We start from the raw sequence: 20,615 nt of genomic DNA on the forward strand, positions 1-20,615 counted from the left end.
ATGATCACCGGGTTCTTGGCTGCCTCTGTCTGGCAGTACAGCTATGCTATTGATTTTATTGCTGCACCCAAACTTAATATACCCCCGTCCCCTGCTGCAACAGGTGTTACGTCAGGTGGTAATCGTAATTTTGCACCCAAGCAAAATAGAGTTAAACGCAGCACGTACTCAGACAATAAAGGTATTGATAATTATGTACAAGATTCAGCACACATCACAAACAACATATGGTACCAACACATGACCCGCATTGGTAAGCAGACAACTGAGGATAGCTGTTACGTTTGCTCATTAATACCATACGCCATGAGCGCTTCACGAACATTTGTTGCCACAGAAATAGATGAAAAAACAGCACAGTGCATAATATATTTGGCCCTGTTCCAAACGAAAGGAAGATTTCAAGGAACAGTAGTGCACATGACATGGAAAACACGAGACTCATACCCATATGAAAACAACTTCCTCAAGACCTATCTGAGTTATCACAAGACCAGTTTACATGCTGAAGCATTCAGGTACATAACAAGTGGCCCTGCAAAAGGAGAAACAAAGAAGGTAACACTGCAGTACCTACCATGTGATTGGTACGCAACTGAAGTTCCGGGTAAACAAGGATGCTGGGAGAGGCCGCTACTGACGATAACAGGAAAGGTGTTCCTGGGCAACAGCTGGGAGATAGGAGTGATTGGCAGCAACATGGTAACAAAAGAAACTATCTCAACTATCGAGACACACAATCATCGATGTTGGACGACGTGGATCAAGTATGTACCAATGCTCACGTGGGTAGAAGAAGATGAAGACCCGATAACTATACTACCATTGACTGCGCCTAAAGTATGCTACCAGCATAAAGGAGAGGTGGACGTAGGATATAACACCAATTGTGCAAGCGTGATGGAGTTGCCTGAGGGGGGAGCGGGAACAGCAGTAATAATGGACCATTATTGGGCCTGTGGGGAAAAGGCATATCATACACTGCCTCCCCTGTGGAATGGTGTGTGCACAATGGTACACGTCAATGTACCATCACTAGTGGTACCTAAGAAGCATGTCGATGTGGCGAAATTTCCTAAAATGGATGAAGGGGATAAGAGAAGAAAGAGATCTGCACCACTTCAGAAGGAGCAAGGAAACAGGACCAACAGCAATGATACTGTCCTAAACAGGAGAAAAAGACAAGGAGAGCCATTGACAGGAAATTACCTGTGGGGAAGGTCGGAAACGGAACTAACATCAATACCGCCAGAACATAGACTATTCAGCAGAGCAGCAATGTTCTTCTCCTCAATAATACATCCGGGACTGCAGGCATACGCAAACGCAAAATGGCTCCAAATAACAAGGTGGGAACTAATGATGACCATCAATTCAACAGTAAATGGGTTCAACGCAATTAAAGAGGAGCTGCGAGCTGTAAGGATGGTTGCACTCCAGAACAGATATGTATTGGACCTTCTCACAGCAATGGAAGGAGGAGTCTGTGCAAAAATAGGACAATCTTGCTGCACGTTCATACCTGCCAACGATGCTGACAATGGTACACTGACAGAAGCAGTTTCACAATTGGCCCAGATGCACTCCAAAATGATGGACGAAAGTAACGGTGTAAACAAGGATAAGAGCTGGTTTTCACTATTATGGTCATGGATGCCATCTTGGCTGTCAGATGGACTGAAAATAATAGTGGGATGTGCTATTTTGGCTGGAGCTACCCTGATCATAATTAGATTTTGGAAGGCCCGGAAAGCACGCACGACTGACGAGTTGCTGGAAATGGTGGGAATGCACCCCTTAATGCCAGCAGATGACGGCCAGCATACAGGTGTGATAATACAAGAAAGGGAGAAGTTGCGCACCCAAATCATCACCAATCATCTAGACCCACCATCAGTGAAGATTGAGAACCCAAGGAACCCCAGGAGCTACATAGGAAGATGGGTATACTGTACTCCTGGAGGAACATGTGAATACATGTATTGGTCATTTGAAGATCATGTAAACCATTATGGACATCTCGGAGGGATAACTAAGATATGGAGGGTAAGAGGAGATAACGAGAAGGATATGTTTGTGGTCGACAAGTCGACCAGAGGGGGGACTGAAGTGGGAGAATGGAAGACCAGGCTCCCGTCCTTCACCTCTCGCGCTTGGCCTAGAGGGTCACGGCCCAGACACCCGCCGCGGGAAGAGTTTGTCCATTTACCAGACGACCAGGTACCCTGGTACAGGAACATACGGATGTGTCCACCTGCCTGCCCAGCAGCCCGCACTGGCCATGCCGGCACCTGCGGCTCGGATCAGCTAGACTAAAAACCACACGTCGTTAGAGATGCCATGACGACCTAGACAACGGGAAGCACATCTGTACAAGTATACACACTTAACATTTCCACACCAATTTACACGAAGAACATACTCAGTGCTCTGACGTAGGCGACAGGCATATTCACGGACGTGCATCTTTATTATTTTTACATAGGCTTTCAGAATGCAGAAACGCAAGATGCATCATGAGCTCATCTATAACGCTTGCTCACGCTTCCCTTGAAACCCGTTACCACCATGAGAGGTATAATGGAAACACGATACTGGTCATGGAAATGTATGCTACTATAATCTAAAGCACCTATGCACCAAACAGACTACTTAAGCACCAGGCCCGAGTAGGCCTCAAACAAGAGCTCCCGTGGACATTAACAAAGCAAGAGTCAGGTTGCTGATCCTGCAGAAAGAACCCGATGGAGCAACCAGCCAAGGTCGCAATGTTGCAAGCCCACATCCAAGAACAAATCATCAAAGGCACGATGTTGCAACCTCGTACTCCGCGTACCAACGTTAAAGTCATATCTACAAATTAAACCAAACACACAGTGGAAAAGCAATATTAATTGTGCAGAATTCTGCCTCAAACACGGTCCCGCCTCACGTGACCAAGCTGAATCTGACGAGATGCCAAAACCCAGGAGAGAAAAGGCATCTGGGTCCCTCACTACGAGACACAGGCCGAGACACTTGAAAGGCTCAATGGACACCTGCTACAGTGGGAGCGGTCAGCGGGAGCGATCAGCCTTCCACCTATGAATAAATCCTCACATTGTCTGCACGTACCCATATTGAAACATTGTTGCAAACACAGGTACACCGAGAGCTGGGAACAACGGTGGTCCCAGGCTGGGGAGCTCACGGATGCACCAATCAGAACATGGGGCTCTTATCTCAGACGTCAGTAACATTAGCCAATCCTCAGGAGCCTTCATGTAACAATTCTTATGTATCTAATTGTAGGGACAACCCAGATATACCACCTGACTACACCTTGTCCACTAATATCATTCTCTATATGTGTACTATACTAACCCTACCACTCGAGCAACCAATTAAGAGTGGCGATAGGTTTTTTGTTAACTTTCTGAAGTGACGCAAGTAGCGCGTCATAATGCAGTAAAAAGGGCCTGCGAGCCCCACGATTATGTGTGTGTCAGGACGGACGCGTACGCTCCTTGACCCATCCCTGCCGTTTTGTATAAATAAACAGCAGAGTCGCCTTGCTCCTTGTGTGCGTCTCATACTCTATCTCATCTGGGATATACGGGAGGAGTTGGGGCCTCCCTGCCCGGAGGTCTGCGGACGGCCCGGCCGACCCCGGCAGAATTTCCCCCCCGACAAGTTGGACCCGACACCTTATAATCATTTGGAAGGTAAACCCTCTCTGTTGTGCTCTTTTACCCTTCCATACTTGACTGATACTTATTTTGCCCAGGATACTTTTTAGTTATTTTATTTTTTTACCGTGTCGTTTAGTGCTTTTTTAAGTAGCTTAGTAAAGGCAAAATACTAGTTTAGCTCATAAAAGCCAACCAGGCAGAAAACACTCTAACTTTGTACAAAACTAAAGATGAGATGAGGGAGATATAGACTAATCCTTACATTGCACATGGTGGAACCAATAAACATTGGCACAAATCCTGGGTTACCCATTTGACCAAAGTATGTGACCCTGGGCAAATCACTTAACATTGATGTGACATATTCGCCATAGCTGCCATAATCAGGATCATCTACAGTCGTGCTCCATTTTTAATAATAGTGACTATTTCTATAGTGCGTACAACAGGGTACATTATTCTTAATGCACTAATAGCACACCGCTTGTGAGTCAGAGCTCTCTTCACACACGTCACTTGTGAGCCATAGCTCTCTCCTCACATTATCACTGATTAGGGTACACCCGCTCCTGGTATGGAGTTGTGTGCATGTATTTTCTGAAGTTCCCCCTAATGCTTGTGATTTGTGATAGGCATTTTGCGAGCTCCTAGGCCTCCATCAGTCAGATTCCTTCAGGTGATGCATATCTGTAGCTTCCCCTCAAACTGGTGGGACTCCGGTGCAATTAAATTCCTACCACCTGGAGACACAAAAAAGCCTTGGACCATGTGAGGCCCTGAATAGTGGGGTGTGGCAGGAGGCCCCCGGGCTCATCTCTTAGCTACCTGGCATGCTGGCTTTAGCCAGGAGATGGCTCTGGATGCCTGGGGGAAAAGTCACATTAGTCCGCTCCTGGGTGACCAGAAGAAAGTAAATCCTTTCAGAGTCCGAGCCCAACATCTGAGAAATTACTGTGAGCCTCCCCAAAGAATGAGCTGTCCTTCCCGGGCATTCTTTTCACCTCTGTGCTTTGCAAACCCCTGGCAGGGAAGGGGGTCTAAGGTATAGGGCTCAATTGCTCAGGGGTGATTGAAGTAGGCATGCCATAATGAAGGCGACAGAAAAATTTGGACAGCTCCTTGTTCTCTCCACCACACTAGGCGCTGATGCCATCAGATTACAGATTATATTCTCAATAGTCCTTCTAATGTTATTCTCAAGTTAATTAGCGAGTTGGGTTTGATGCACGGCACCAATAGGTCAACAAAATGGCAGACATCATGCTATATGCGACCCAGGAACATGACATCACCAATGCACTTTCAGAAACACAATCGTTCTTGTGTAAACAGAATCCATCTCACAATTCTTTTTGGTTTCACATCATTTTTAGGCTGTGTTCTTTATCAGATAGGATAACATCCAAACATCTTCTCATATATATGTGAGCAAGCAACAGGGCTGTTGCGAAATGCGTCATGCTGCGTATCCCCCTGGTCGTGAGATGAGGATTTGAAAATAAAGAATATGTTTCGATTGAACACAGACTCCAGAGAAATCTATTTAACGTCATCGCTGGGTTGGAGTGCAACTCTGGGTTTTTGGGTACCTTTTCTGCATGTTTTTGGACATATATCTTACATACACCTACATCCACATTTCAATGAGGGTACAAAATAGTGGGAAAGCATGACAACTGCTCTGTGGGTTTTGCTGCGCCTGTACCACTTTGATAAAGAGTGGCTGCAAGAAGCAAGAACAGAGGTGGGAAATCCTTTTTGCGCATGCGTGTGTGATGCCGGCCGAGAAGCATGACTCCCTGCGGACCCTGCTTGCTTGATAGCAGCGATAGGTGCAGGCGAAGCCCAGAGGGAGCCGCTGTGAAGGAGGCTGCCATGTTATTTCATGGCCGATGCATCACTGACCTCTGCCTTGTGTGCATGCCTGCATAGGGAGTAAACGGGCACGGGGACCTACAGTGCACCTGCGTTCCCATGCCTGTGAATTTCCCAACGCAAAAAAATAAACCCGTAGGTGGTTTTTGCTGTGGCATCTAGTTGCATGGAGAGGAAGGGCCATTAGCAAACACCAACTCCACAGCCATTAGACGAGCTGGGCAGTGATGGTTCCTGATTATCGAGGAAGCAATGGTAAACACATGGTATTTTTTAAAATATCAAGTTTTAAAAAAAATACTCCTTAACAATCAGTTGAGGGCACTCTTATGCCTGGGGTCTACAGACACCACTGCATGGGGTATATAACCCATGTTTAGGAAAGAAATCCCAAGCAGCAAATATGCTGCTAAACTCATAATTAGGTGGTATTTTAAAAACAAGTTGTATTGAAAACTATGTGTTAATGTGAGCACATCGCTCACCAGGAGTCCTGAATGGGAGGAAATAATCTCCACTGGCATCGCCTTGAAGCAAGAAGCATTTGCCTGGCTCCACACCCAGGTAAATCAGAAGTCCTGGGCCCTGGTTGGACCCAAGGACTCCAGCCTCCAACCATCAAGCTAAACGTATGCTGGGAGTCGTGCCACTTTAAGGTGGTTTGTGATGCTTTTAAAAAAAGGCTGGTGCTCTCTTTCTGCTGAGCGAGCTGCTCGCTTCTTGCTTCCTGTCCAGCCAGTGTCCCTTGAACAGAATCAGTCATTGCATTCACAACATTGGCCCAATAAAATAAGCGTGGGGAAGAAACACTATTACTTGAGCAAAGGATTTCTGGAATTTAGGGATGGAATTGCAGCGTGTGCACGATTGAGCAGTGGCTATTCCTTATGCCACCTATAAGGTTACTTGGATCAAATTCAATGTACACAATCGCACAGTAACCCATGTATATGTAAACCATAGACATTTACGTTTAAAATTAAGATTATTCTGGTTGATTTGGATTCATGTGCCGTACATAAACACATGTGTGTAGCTAGAAATTCCTCAGTCTGTTCATGTCCCAAAATTCCACATTAAACCAGAAATTCTTGGGTACATGAATGTATTCATTCTGGAATGAACACAGGAACTTCCAAGTACACTTAAAAAGATTTTGGATAGATGCATTTCAAAATCTTGGTTTTGATTGTCCCTCCCCGTGCACAATGCAACACATCAGAGGGCTAAGTTGCAGCTCAACCCACAACCTTTTGACATATGGCTTGGTAAACAAATTACCATCTGTGGTAGTCTGAGTTCATGGCTTGGAGCCCATCCCAGCCGTTCATTAATAACAAGCTAAGATGGACAGAAATCATTTTAAAAAAGCAAATTGTAAAGACCCGACCAATGGGAAATTGTGTCAAATAATGCTGCATGGGTTACTTGTGCCAGCTATTAAAGCTCTAACACAGAGAAAACAGGGGGCATTCTTGGAATTATGGCATGCCTTCTGATGGGGAGAGGACTCTGTCCACTCAACAAGTGTTGATGTGGGATTATGCCTTGGTGATAGCTGGAAGATTCTCTTAAGAAGGTTTTTTGTCCAGAGGGATCCTGATTTAGAAGCCCTGCCAAAGCAGAACCAGATTTTCTGAGAAGGATTTTGAGAGCAGAGAAAAGACGAGTCATAGCTGCCTCGGTGATGCTGCCTAGATCTGTAGATGTCCTACCTGCCCTGGGCCTCTAAATGACAAACAGAAAATGAGCATAACAGTCTCAGTACAATAGGAGATGTGTTGTTAGAACTAGCTAAGCCCTTGCAAATGATTGAAAATCCAGAACAATAATCCCTTAACAGCTAGGCCTCTAAATGGGACTTGGCTATAAGGGAAACATTCTATTTACAAATATAACGCCATTGGATTTTGAATTTTGAGTGTGAAATACATATGGGAGGTTCTCTGACAGTGGTCAAATAAATTAATGTATGGGTTTTCACAAGCATATTTTAGTACTGGTTCTGTGAAATGGTGAACAACTCATTGATGGATTTGCAGGCAATTGCTCAATTTCTTCACCTGTCAAAACCATAGAACATACACATTATGAGTGGAACTATATCCTTAAAGTGAATTGGGAAGAATATTAGTTTGTCCAACTGATTTACCACAAAATTATGCTAATTTAAATTACCATTGTCATTTCTCTGAATAACATTGTGCAGAAAAGAAGGGGTAGCGCATTAAGCTGACTTCTAATGTCAAGTAGGATTTGGGGGATAATTTCTGTTCTATCAGAAAATGATATTCTTAGATGTGTGTTTAACATTTTAAATGAATCTAGATTTGGTGCTCTCCAAAAAAGAAAGCTTCTATTCTAAACCCAAGCCCTTAGACAAATTAGCCCAACATTGCACTGAGTATTTTACATACATGGCCAAATCAGGAACCAGCCATACATTTTCTTCACAGAAGGATAGTTTAGAGAAAATGCAAGCTATAGTTAAATCCAGAGCAAACAAAAGGGTGTCACCCCAAACATGTTGCGCAGCCCTAACGTGGATTAATTGAGTACACAGATCTACAAGATCAATGCCATCTTGGAGAGAACCATTGTCCCAAAAATTATGCTCGGCAAAAAAGTCAAGAATGTAAAGGCTTGACATAGATGTTTATAAGGAAATGAAGAACAGAAATCCAGAGTTTGCCGGTGGGGGCTCAGCTCTACCAGCAGGCCTAACCTGCCAGTAAATCAGGTCCCTACCGGCAAACAAATGCCAGTATCACTGGCATCGGTACTATCGGTGCCGGTCATTCCGGCAATCCCATCCCATGGAGTCCTTTGGGACTCCATGGAATGAGAACTTACCACAGTCTCCACCGCCCATAATATCCCTGGAATCCTGGGATATCAGGTGGCTGATACAGTAGGGGCAGTTTCACAGTATCCCACCGGTATTGGGAAACTTGTAATGAGCCCCGACCTTCCTGAAAACATTCACCTGGGAGTCATGATTTACATTTAATGTATGGTCTTCACCCATCACATGTAAGTCCTTTGCATGTATAGGCTACCACCTCTCAGAAAGAATGTATGCAACATAAGATCACCTATCCCTGAACCGCAGAACCGATGATGCTAAGACCATCTGGGAATGTAAGATGCACCAGAGAAAAGCAGACATTGGATGCCATTGCCATGATATGATATATGATATGATATGATATGATATGATATGATATGATATTTGTAACGCGCCTATACACAAGTGTTTCAAGGCGCGACCTCAACGGCCCTTACACGCTCTGTTCCACGAATGGGATGTTCCAGAATATATTTTAGATGGGATTCTTCTCAATCAAAACAGAGCGATGAAGACTATCCAGATGCAGAGCATTTTGCATTTCTTCTGCAAGAGCAGGCCAATGCTTTTCATGTGTCGATGACAAGTAAATTGATCACTCTTCTCCTAGCTCTTATATGTGACATTAGAATGGAGGCATGTCTCTGTCCTCAGCACAAATGTGCCAGTGTATTCCATATTCTGGAATATGCACAGAACATAGCATAGGCCAGTGGAATCCTAACACTTCTCAGGGAAATGCTTGCCTGGACATGTTTAGGATCTTGCCTGGTTTGCATTTTGCCTGGGATTGAATCAGGCAACTTTCCCAATGCACTCGTCTCCATCACCTCCGCGAAACACTTAGATCAATCCCTACCAATACACTCAGCCCAGAAAGACATCTACAGCCCCCCAGCAAAGCCTGGGAAACCCACCAGGGACTGCCACTGGAAAGGAAATAGGCCTTCAAAGCACTCTCACTGAAAGGCATATTGGCATCAGTGCCCTGAGGGCATTTAGAACATCTTCCAACACTCCCCGCCTTTGAGCAGGGCCAGTTCTCTCTCAAGGTAACACCAGAAGGGCACCTAAAATGCAACCAGTAGGGATTCCTAAGCAGTGCCAGACTGGTTCTGCAAGTGAAATTCCTATGCCATTAGAACGGAGATAGTGTCCAAATGGCACTTTACCTGAGGTTGCACCAGGTCTGCCAACTAGCCACCAAAGTTCCAAAAGACTGGCTGCCCTCAATATTCCAAATGGCATCCTCTGAAGATGTGATGAGAGATCATTTATTCAACAACCTGAACTCCCCGCCCCCTCCCACTAGCTAAAAACTTAGGGTTGAGCAAAAACACTTGAAGTTGATGAAGACAGTCAAAACAAACCTAATTCGAAAGGGGTACGTGACGTTTGGTAGAAGGGTATTTATCCACACACAGGCCACCCAGTTGTGGAATGCCGGACCTAACATCAGTCACACAGGCAAGAATTATTCAAAAAAACTGAGCAAGACATTAAACTTCTCTTAATCTTTTTTCTCAATAGTGATCTATGGTTTTAAAAGCAGATTTGCCCGTCTATGCTTCAGATGCAATGCCAAGATGCCCAACCCAGGGTAATCATGAAGTCAACGCGCCTCATTACGAGGTTGGAGGTAGCCTTGCCGGTTTTACCGGCAAGGCTACCCCCAAGCTCGCATCCGGCTCCGGCACCCGCAAAAGGGGAGTCACTGGCATCGGCGGACCCGGTAATTCCCCTTGCGTAGGTGCCGGAGCCGGTACGTCCCCATTCCCATTTGAGCCCCCATAGGCCTCAATGGGAATGGGGAGGATGGTAGCAGCGGTACTGTTTATAACGTTACCATTGCTACCATCATGTTCTGTTCGCGGGTGCCAGTACGGCCACCCGCGAGCAGAAGTCCTAGTATGGCGGTACGGTAGCAACGGTGCCGGTAGCGATACCAGTGCCGTTGTTGCCTTACCCCCATACTCCTAATGAGGCCCAATGTAGAGCATCATGTACGCTAATGTAAGACACGTAACATGACACCTCTGTTCCAAGTGAAATCAAACAGGCATCACTGCTCGTGCTACAATAAGGCACTTCTAGGTGGCCAACGATAATGCCAAGGCAGGAAGCATCAACACGTGCCAGATGGGTGCGAGAAATGTTAAATCTGTCCCTGCTGTAGGGAGGCGGACCAACATGGAACCTCACTGGAAGAAGCACGAATCCTTGCACTGGCACTGAGGACTCACTCGCCTAACCTACAGAGCCGCAGTCAGCAGAGTACGCACCAGCCTTGCGGCAGAGCCATTCCCTTTTCACCAGGCAATGAATAGCATCTCAGTGTTGCTGGAGGTCGACGTCACCTGGGAAATTCCAGTCTCCGCAGCGGGTTGTGTAAATCAGATGATGTGTGTTTGATCAAAACAGCAACACACTCAAAGTGGCTGTTCATTTAATTCTGCACTTGTAGGATGGCATCTCAAAGGGCATTTAAATCCAATTTGGACCTTAGAGGGGAATTCTGTTTAGAGGATAATTCCCTTTAGAGGGGAATTCTATCCCAGGTAAAAAAAACATTTACCTCAGTTGAATCAGCCTGACACGCTGAAATGACTAATTGGGTCAGTAAGCTTCCTTACGACTGTTTTAAAATTGTTTGGGAATGACCAGAACATTTTTTTCTTTGTTAAATCTTCACACAAATACTTTTATTTCATTATACAAATCAAAATACATAATAATTGTAGTCCAAATAGGGATCATCTCACATTCATTTTCTCCACAGTTCATACGCATTCATACCTTCATACCTTCGAGCTCTCTGTCTAAGTCAATAGATGGCATTTTCATTAATATACCCATCTATCAGAAACAACTAACACAAAGTTCTAACACCCTTTCTTGAATACAGGTGTGTCTATCGGTATAAGTCAAATGATATCATTTATGGCGCATCCCTATTTGGACTAAAATGAATATGTATTTTGATTTGTATAATGAAATAAAAGTATTTCTGTGAAGATTTAACAAAGAAAAAATTGTTCTAGTCATTATCTATTGGTCCATATTCAGATTGTGTACTGTATCTTAACCTGGAGGACCATAGATTATTTCCAGGTACTCTTTATAATTTTGAATTAAAAATTGTTTGGCCATTGTAAAAATGTCCCCACTATCAGTGGCATGTCACACAATGATGGAGCTACTTGTCAAGTGTGGTGAGGGCTCCAGGATTCCTGCCACGAAGGCACTGGCCAGAGCGAGGCCATCGGAATAGCGGGGACCCCTTGTATCACAGGACCCAGGCTTCCCCTCATATCTAGGAATGCAGATAGCACAGTATCCAGCTTCCTAGGGGCACATCCAGAGCTTTGAGGGCCCTACTTTAGGACTGGAAGGCATACAGTCTTCTTCTGAATCCAATGAACCAAGGTCTGTGGGATGTTTTAACCCACTGTTGCTCTGCCATGCGGCATCCCTGTGTTCTGATGGTGCCAGAAATCCTAAAATGGCAGCAAAACACTTGTGCGTGCCAAAACCGATGGAAATCGCTCTTTGCATAAATTCTGAATAGATAAATAAATATTTTAACTTTCCAAACCAGCCTGATTCCTGGTTCAGTGTGACCGGGGGAGGGGGTCCAGGAGAGGGGCGTGATATGAGTGGTACATCGTTCAGTATAAAAGAACTTTTAGACACAAATAAATAAGGATTTCAGTTGTGCACTACACGCTAGGCGTTGACTTAGGTGAAGTGCCGGATTGAAATCACTTACAGATTGGGGCCTCGTCACGAGATTTCTGAATTAGACATACCACTTGTGACAGTCTAAGACAGCGTGCTAACTGACGGGGTACATACACCTTGTTGGACTACCACACTGTGCTACACTGTAAAAACACCCTTCAATAGAAACACTCAAAGGAGTTGGGCCTGTTTTGCAAAGGTAAAAATAACCCTGATATAAGTCAGAGGAATTTAACATTTCCGGAATGGCGACCCCAGTGGAAATTAATATGGCAAAAGAACACCTACTGCACAAACTGTTTCTCAGGGGTGAATGGGCTGAGCAGGATGAGAATGTTTGGCTGCAGGATATCAAACAACAAGCCACTGCCACAGAATTAGATATATGGCAGGACCAGGGTCCATTACATCAGGCACTTAGTGAGCTGTGTATGGCCCCAAGGGTAAAAGAAAAGCAATGTAAAATTGCCCAAAAAATGGCGTACCTGTAACTCCACATTGGAGAAATACAGGAAAAATATGCTGAAAACCTAGACCTGGCAAAAAGGCAAGTACAATCCTTAGAGAAGGCCCAAACTGATCTGGACTCTGCAGAGCAAAGGCTACAAAAGAGCCAAGATTCAGAGAGAGAAACCAGACAGTACCTGCCAAAAGTAAAGGAAGATCTGGATCTCCTGCAGCAAGAGAAGGTAGAGCAGGATACCAAATTACTGACACTGCAAAAAGAGTGCCAAGAAAGGTTAGATTCTCTACTACAGAGCCAACAAAAGCTGGAACGGCAATTAAATTATAATATGGCCTGCGCAGGGCAGATAATCGCCCTGGAAAATCAGATTGAAGAGATAAAAGAAGAAAATAATAAATTAATTCTTAAAGACCTTGAATCCCAAGCAGAATTTGATGAAGAGTGCCAGAAAGCTGGTGCATTCAAAAAACAAAGCGAAAACCTGGCTGCACAGAGGGGCACTCTAATTCAGGAAAGGGACACCTTAGGCCAGGAAGTCAGTTATTTAAAAACCAAGAAGGAAGAAAATCACCTGGCCCTTCAGGGACTGGGTGAGCACAAAATGGACTATGAAAAACTGTTAGAGCACACCAAGAGGGTGGAAGATGCTCTAGCAAAGAATGACCAGGCCAGTAAGGACAGGACTCAGGAGGTGACCCTCCTGCAGCAGAAATTGGCCTAAGACTCCAAAATTAGGCAGGAAGCATAGATAGACAATGAGGCTCTCTGTGAGAAAAATGACAGGCTCCATAAACAGGTAGCCATGCAGGAACAATTAATAGAGACTAGTAAGGCCTTAATAGAAGAACAAAAAGGTCAGATTTCTGCATGCCAACAGGGAGTAGGGGCTGAAAGAGATGATGTCAGATGGGAGAGGGAACCCCCTGAGTATAACCTCAGGAACCCTGACACCAGAGACCTCAATCTCTTCAATTCCATGGACTCTGCCACACACATGTCCACTGGCTCACATGAGCCAGGGGCCATGGGGAAGGTAGACTTCAACCCAATGAGGAATATGGGGCTAATAGGTCAGCGCCTCCCAGAAATGGATGGGTGGGGATCTGTGTATGGATTCCTAAGTGCTGGGGCCATTTTCTCTGATCAGGGAGACTCCAGTGAGGGGAGAATCAGAGAAATGGATCCTCAGAAATATAACGTACCCAGAGATCAGACGGTAAAATTTGGTGGGGAACTCATGAGAGGAGGCCCACTAAGAGCATACTAAAAACCTCTTCCCAGCTAGGACAGTGGGGGGGGGGGGGGTACTCAGTCAATCCTGGGAGCAAGGAAGAGTCAGAAGCCTCTTTTGAGTGCCACAGGTCCCTAGAAACTAGGCCCCACATTCTGCCAGCCATTCCCAAGCTCGCAGAATTCAGGAGAGCCTACAAGACCAGACAGCCACCTCTGGTAGCAGTGCCTCTGTGTCAGAGGATGAGTGAACCAGGGTGACCCGAACTAAAAAAGCCAACAAAGTCAAGAGGGCTTTGCTCAAGGATCCCCTGAAACAAATAAAAGCTATTAGGAGCGTCATCACGCCCTACCACAAGAATGCTAAATATTCGGTTTGGGAGCACCTTGAGTTATTTGAACAGATGATGGAAACTTTCCATCCGATGGACAGCCAAAGCTGTATTCAGTATGTAATGTGGACATTTTCTCCTGAGTACTCCAGCTTCTTTGCGTGCTGGAGGATCAGAACCATTCTAGATTGTCCACCTATAGGGCGGCCATGCCAAAAATGTGTTCATCCATAGGAAACCTCAAGAGGCTTGCAAGGCAGCCTACAACTTACAATGTGGGGAAGACCAGGCCCCCCGCAAGAATTTGTTCAGGAATTAAAACGCACCTTTGCGCAGACCACTAGAAGGGTGCGCACTGACAGTAAAGATTTTGTGAACACCTTCTTTCATGCTCTCCCTAAGTATATTATGTAAGTATATTATGACCCAGCTAGTGAGGGACTTTCACGAGAAAATATCACTAGACTGGGTCATTGAGCAAGCCACATGCATCTATGAAGTACAGAAGCCATTGGAAAATAAAAATAGTAGCAAAAGCCCCAAAACCACCAACACCCCTACTGCTGCTAAGGTGGCAGAGGTGAAGGTTGCCCCCATTTTAGATCTGAAGATGGGGGGGCCTAAAAACCTTCCCGCACAGAATCCAAACAACCCCAAACCCAGAAGGCCCTCAGCCCAATTCCAAACAGGGAGCCAGGGAGATAACCCCAAAAATGGGACCCCTAACTCCCCTACTACATCAACCCACGCTACAAGGGAAATAGACCCATCCTGGGTTATGTGTGGACTCCTCCAGCCCAAAGGGGGGGGGTCCAACCAGACAGCAGGAAACCCAGGGAACTTCCCTCCTCACTTAACCCAGGAGGGCAGTAATCCCCCAAATGCCGGACCAAATTTCTTTCCTAGGTACCCGTCAAATTTCAACCCCCAAAACAACCCATCCTTCTTTCCCCACTTTCCTGAGCCCAGACAGCCCAATCTGGTAGGGGGAGGCCAAGGGTGTACCAAACTTTCCGAACCAGGGGTATATTGCGAGAAGGGATAGTTACCCAGGGTAGATCCGAGGACCCTGTACCAGTCAGAGAGGGTGTCCCAACTAGAGTGCCAGGTCCAGAACCTGGCACTGGATCTGGGTCGCATGCTGAGGGCTCAACAGAACCCTCAGATGAGCATGGCGGCTCAGAACTCCTCAAATTCAGGGTCTGGTGCTCCAGAACAATGATGGGGAAGAACCCCGACAACCCACCGGTTCTCAAGGAGGAGGCACAAGGGGAAGGGGGTGTAAAGCCTTGGAGGAAGCTTCCTTCCCCACTTGTGGAAAGCCCCTGGAAACCCAGGAACCTGAACCAAAATCTCCTGCCCCTGAAAGTCTGCTACCAAGGAACAGAAGGTGGGTAGACGAAATAAAGAGCCTAAAAAGGCCCATTTTGTGGAGGAGGTGCAAATCTTCCAGTTTGAAGGAGAGGGGTCCTCAGAGGATTCTGGGAAAAGGATCTTCTCCTTCAAGGATGGGGGAACTCCTCCCAAAGAAAAATGGGTCCCAAAAGATCCAAATCCAGACTGGGTAGATGTGGGGACCGAGTTAGAACCGCCCATCATCAGTACCCAGAATGACCAGCAGGGAAATCCCCTGGTTCAAACCCATCCTGGTGACTGCCTCCAAAAAGGAGGGGGCAGCCCAGAATCAGAACCAGGGGAGCCCAAAACGTCCCCCATATCTAGCTGTCACCTGTTTCTTACAGATTCCCAAGATCTCACACAGAATCCTGCCCAAATCACATCTCTGTCAATATCCAAAGCCAAGAAATTAACCCACCAGTTGGCCAAAAATGTGCATTATCTTTGCCCCCTTGAGGAAAAGGAGGGAAGATTGTATGCCCCAGTCCAAATACAGGGGCAATGTACAATTTTAGCACTGGTGGACACTGGATCCCAAACTACCCTTCGGTCAAAAAGGGTCTTTGATCAACTGAATTCGGGAAGGGGGGAGAAATACCAAATTCCCGTCGAGGGGACTGCGGATTTGGACATTAAATTTGGACGACAAAAGGTGAAGCACTCGGTCATAGTTGTGACCCCAGAGGGCACACCTTGTTTGCTAGGGAATGACATCCTGCGTAGATTGTCTCCACTCATAGATTGTGTAAACAAGATCCTCTGGACCCAGACTAACCGACCAATAAAATTGAAACATAGTGTCAACCATGTTAGTTTAAATGGCACAAGCCACATGGTTGAACAAATACCTGACCAAATAGAATATCACTTCCAGAATAATCAAATCCCAGACGTGACAGTAATTGCAGTAGGACAACAAACTGGTGATGGGGAGTCCTCTCTATTTCTGAAAATCAACCTTCCTTCCTGTCTATGGTGGCATTCCATACTGGAAGGAAACACTCTGAAATTGTATACAAATTCACAATCAGAAAATCCTATTCCTATAGTCCAAAAAGAGGAGAGGTCAGCTCAAAGCTTGGCTGATATTCAGAAAATTGGAGAGCAGTTGTTCGTCCCTATTCAGTTAAATGAAGGGAAGGACTCTGTTCTCGCCGAGTCTGTGTGAACAACGGTAAGAGCTTCATCAGCGAGGCCATGTTCCGCAAACTCCCAAAAAATCCAGCATTCCCACATTTAAACTGGTAGACAAATGGGAAAAGGACCTGGAAATACCGAATTCCAGACATCTCCTGCCTAGCAGGTGTATGCTCAAAATGTCCAAAGGCACCAAGAGCATAGTCCATAATTGTTGGGTCGTGCGAGATGTCCCTGCTGCATTTTACTTAGGCAGTGACATTCTCAATCGCTTTGCCATTAGTTTGGACCTAATAAACATCAAATCTTGGAATTTTATCACCCAGAGAAAGCATTTCGGTCAGCACAACTGCTGCCATATGCAGGTGAATTTCAGATTGGAGAGGAAGTCACCATCCCAGAATGGACCCGACAATTCTCACTGAAAGTAAATATTAAAAGAGGACAGAGACTGAAAAACCCTGATGCCTATGTCCATCTTAATGCTCACTTCCAACAGCAAGGGTTGGGGTAAACCCAACACCACTAGTCAACATAGAACACAACACCATTCCAAATGAGGTGGATAACAGCGACCTAAAGAGTATCACACTGGGTGCAGGCACCATTATTGGAATGGCGATTCATGACCGACATTTTTCCATAGATTTTAGGTAATGAACTGTCAGGACCAATCCCCAAGGACTATTTTGACAGTGATAGTGACGATGACACAACACCAGACAGGATCTTCACCCGGCATGGGGGGAATTTCCTGGTGTACTCTTCCTGCCCTTATGGTAAGGAAGATGTGACCTGTGACTTCAGGAGGGATGAGGTGATCTTTCAAGTCCACGAGGACTGCCTTCCCCACCTGAAGCCATCAGTCCAAATCAGCACTTTGACGAAGGACTTCTCCACCCAGCTGGAGGAGGCCGCAGAGATAGACAAACCGGAAGTCTTTCCAGGCTTCAGGCAGATGGTTGAAGAGAGAGTCAACCTAGCTGATGCCTGTGAGACTCTGCAGCAAAAGCAAAAACTGAAACAAGTTTTCTTAGATTTTCAGGATCTCTTTACGATATGACTGTGGTCGCACCAACATCCACACAACAACTATTCCCATGGATCCTAGCATGATTCCAGTGTTTGTGAAGCAATATGGCTTGCCTCTCGCATCAATGGAGTCCCTTACTGAAATAATTAAGAACCTTAAGTATCGTGGGATAATTCATCCAGTCCACAGCACCTTAAATAATCCAGTGCTGGGTATTTTGAAATCAAATGGCCAGTGGAGACTCTGTGCTGACCTGAGGGAGCTCAACAAACAGCAATTTAACATTTTTCTACATAAGGCCATGCCCGACCTGGGTGAAAGGGGTAACCTGGCATATGTGGATGATGTTCTAGTCAAAAGCTCAACTGTGGAGGAACACATAGCAGAGATACATTATATCCTGAAACAGTTGAGGGCTGCCGGAGCAAAACTCTCCTTTCAAAAGGCACAGAGGTGCAGAACCCGTGTCAATTTCTTGGGGCATTAGATAACTCCTCAGGGTCTCTGGCCCCCGGAAAAGAAAGTAGAAGCACTCCAGAAAATAAAAGACCCCACAACTCTGCAGGAATAAGGCGCCTCCTTGTACTAACTAATTACAGCAGAAAGTTCATTGAGGACTACACAGAGATCACAAGACCCCTGATCCATATTTGGAAGGGGGGGTCAAGTGGGAGTGGGGTCCAGAACAAGCCGAGGCAGTAGGACAACTCAAAAGAAGCCTCTCACAAGCGCCTTGTCTAGCTTACCCTGTCAAAAACAAGGAGTTCTTCTTGGAGAAAGGTTCTCAAATACATGCTTGACTGCAGTATTATATCAAAAGCATGACAAGGTCAATAAAGTAATCTCCTATGCGAGTAAGACTTTATCCTCTGTGGAGGAAAACTTCAACGATTGTGAGAAGGCACTCCTGGCAACGGTGTGGGCATTGAAGAATTACCGCCCATTTATCCAGGGTGAACACATCATAGTGGAGACTCCACACCAACCTTTGCAATATCTTCAGAGTGACAGAATTCAGGCCAGATATGTGAGTAATTCCCAAATTACTTCCTGACTCTGTCAATGCAAGGTTTTCCTGTGTAGGTCAGATATGGGCATAACAAGAACAGTCCCCTCGCGCAAGGTCTGGCTGACTTGCATGATTGTGCCAGAGAAAACTGTCTCAAGGACGAAAGTCTTAAAATCAAGAACAACATGGAGGCAAACCTTAATTCCCCACACAAAGTCTATGAAGAAGACCAGTGTGAGGGAATGCCCAATGTCTGTGTGGATGGCTGCTCCTACCATGTTGACAACAATGGGGAAAACGAACTTGTGGCTGATGTAGGGAATGCATGGATGGATGACGCCCCAGAACCCTCCGCTGAGTATAAAATCGGTCCCCGAAGTAGTCAAGTGGCAGAGCTGATGGCTGTGCATCAAGCCATCCTCACTGCTGTCCAACACCAACTCCATGAACTGGTCATAATCACTGATTCTGATTATGTACGGAACGGGTTCATGGAACACCTGGTTAACTGGAAAACCAGAGGCATGCTATGTGCTAATAATAAACCATTGAAACATGGAAAATGTATCAAAAATTTCAATGATCTGGTCACCTCAAAATGGGATGACCATCTACTGAAAAAAGATCAAGGGTCATTCTAAAGTAGAGGGACTAGACAAAACTGCAAATGACCTAGCTGATCAGCTGGCCAAAACCGGAGCCATCCAAGGGAATCTACTTGAGATCAAGCCCCTGTTGGGGGAAATCCAGGTCACTGCTATCACTAGGTCCCAGACAAATGCTCACAATGAACTCTCAACTGGACAATGGAGTAAGGAGACCACAGATGCTCATTTGATTACGGCTCAAAAGGGGATCCAATAATTGGTGCGTTTTATCAACACATTGAGGACCCTGAGAACTTCCCCTGATGGATACCGATTACATAGGGAAAGAGGACCTCAGAGTGTTGAGGAAATGTCCAAAAATGTTCCGAATCCTAGACAGTTTGTTGGTAAGGAGATCCATAGCTGGCCATGACCAGTGGGTGGTCCCCACCTCATTCCGAAGCCTGATGCTAAGTCACGCCAATGATGCAGCCACAGCCGGTAATCAGGGTTTTCATACGACAGTAGAAATCTTGCGAGAGGTTGCATACTGGCCACACATGGGGCAGGACCTCGACCAATACTTGAAGGGGTGTGTTCCAAAAGAGGGGGATGACACGGCCTTGGTCAGATTTACAGGTCGATTTTATCGGGCCCATGATTCGCTCCTCTAGGGGGAACAAGTACATCTTGACCATAACATGCTTATTCACTAAATGGGTGGAATGTCTCCCGCCCCAAATTGAAAGGCAGAAACATCAGCTGCCCTGATGATCAATCACATCTTACACGTTTTGGACTACCCCAAAGGATTGAGTCAGACTGAGGTAGCCACTTCACTAGCGAAGTGATGACAAAGATGTGGGAGATACTTGGGGTCAAAAGGAAACTACACATAGCCTACCGGATTGCCTCTAGTGGTGGAGTTGAGAGATACAACAAGACAATTGTGAGCATATTAAAATAGTTTGTGGCAGATTCTGGGCCAAGTTGGGACATTCGATTACCTCTTGTCCTGATGGCCATCAGATCTACCCCTTCTTCTGCAACAAAAAGGTCTCCATTTGAGCTGATGACTGGACGAAGGATGGTGCTTCCCCAGCATCTGCTCTACAGAACCCAAGAGCAGACCTTGATAAATGCCTCCACAACTCATGAGTATGTTGAGAATCTGAGAAAACACCTTCAACATGCTTTTGCCTATGCTCAGCGGAATATAGAAAGATCTGCAGTAGGAGACCGGGTCTACTTGTACAATTTCCAAAGGAACCAGACCAAACAGCGCAAA

At 45.7% G+C, this 20,615-nt stretch overlaps 1 protein-coding gene across 9 annotated transcripts in view; it reads right to left on the reverse strand.

The window, feature by feature from the left end:
• The window catches only part of KCNQ2 (potassium voltage-gated channel subfamily Q member 2), a 533,237-nt gene that overhangs the window by 306,700 nt on the left and 205,922 nt on the right, over positions 1 to 20,615 (reverse strand). The window lies entirely within an intron of this gene.

This window comes from Ambystoma mexicanum, chromosome 3p (genome assembly GCF_040938575.1).
Source record: "Ambystoma mexicanum isolate Mex_15411 chromosome 3p, UKY_AmexF1_1, whole genome shotgun sequence".
Lineage (NCBI taxonomy): Eukaryota > Metazoa > Chordata > Amphibia > Caudata > Ambystomatidae > Ambystoma > Ambystoma mexicanum.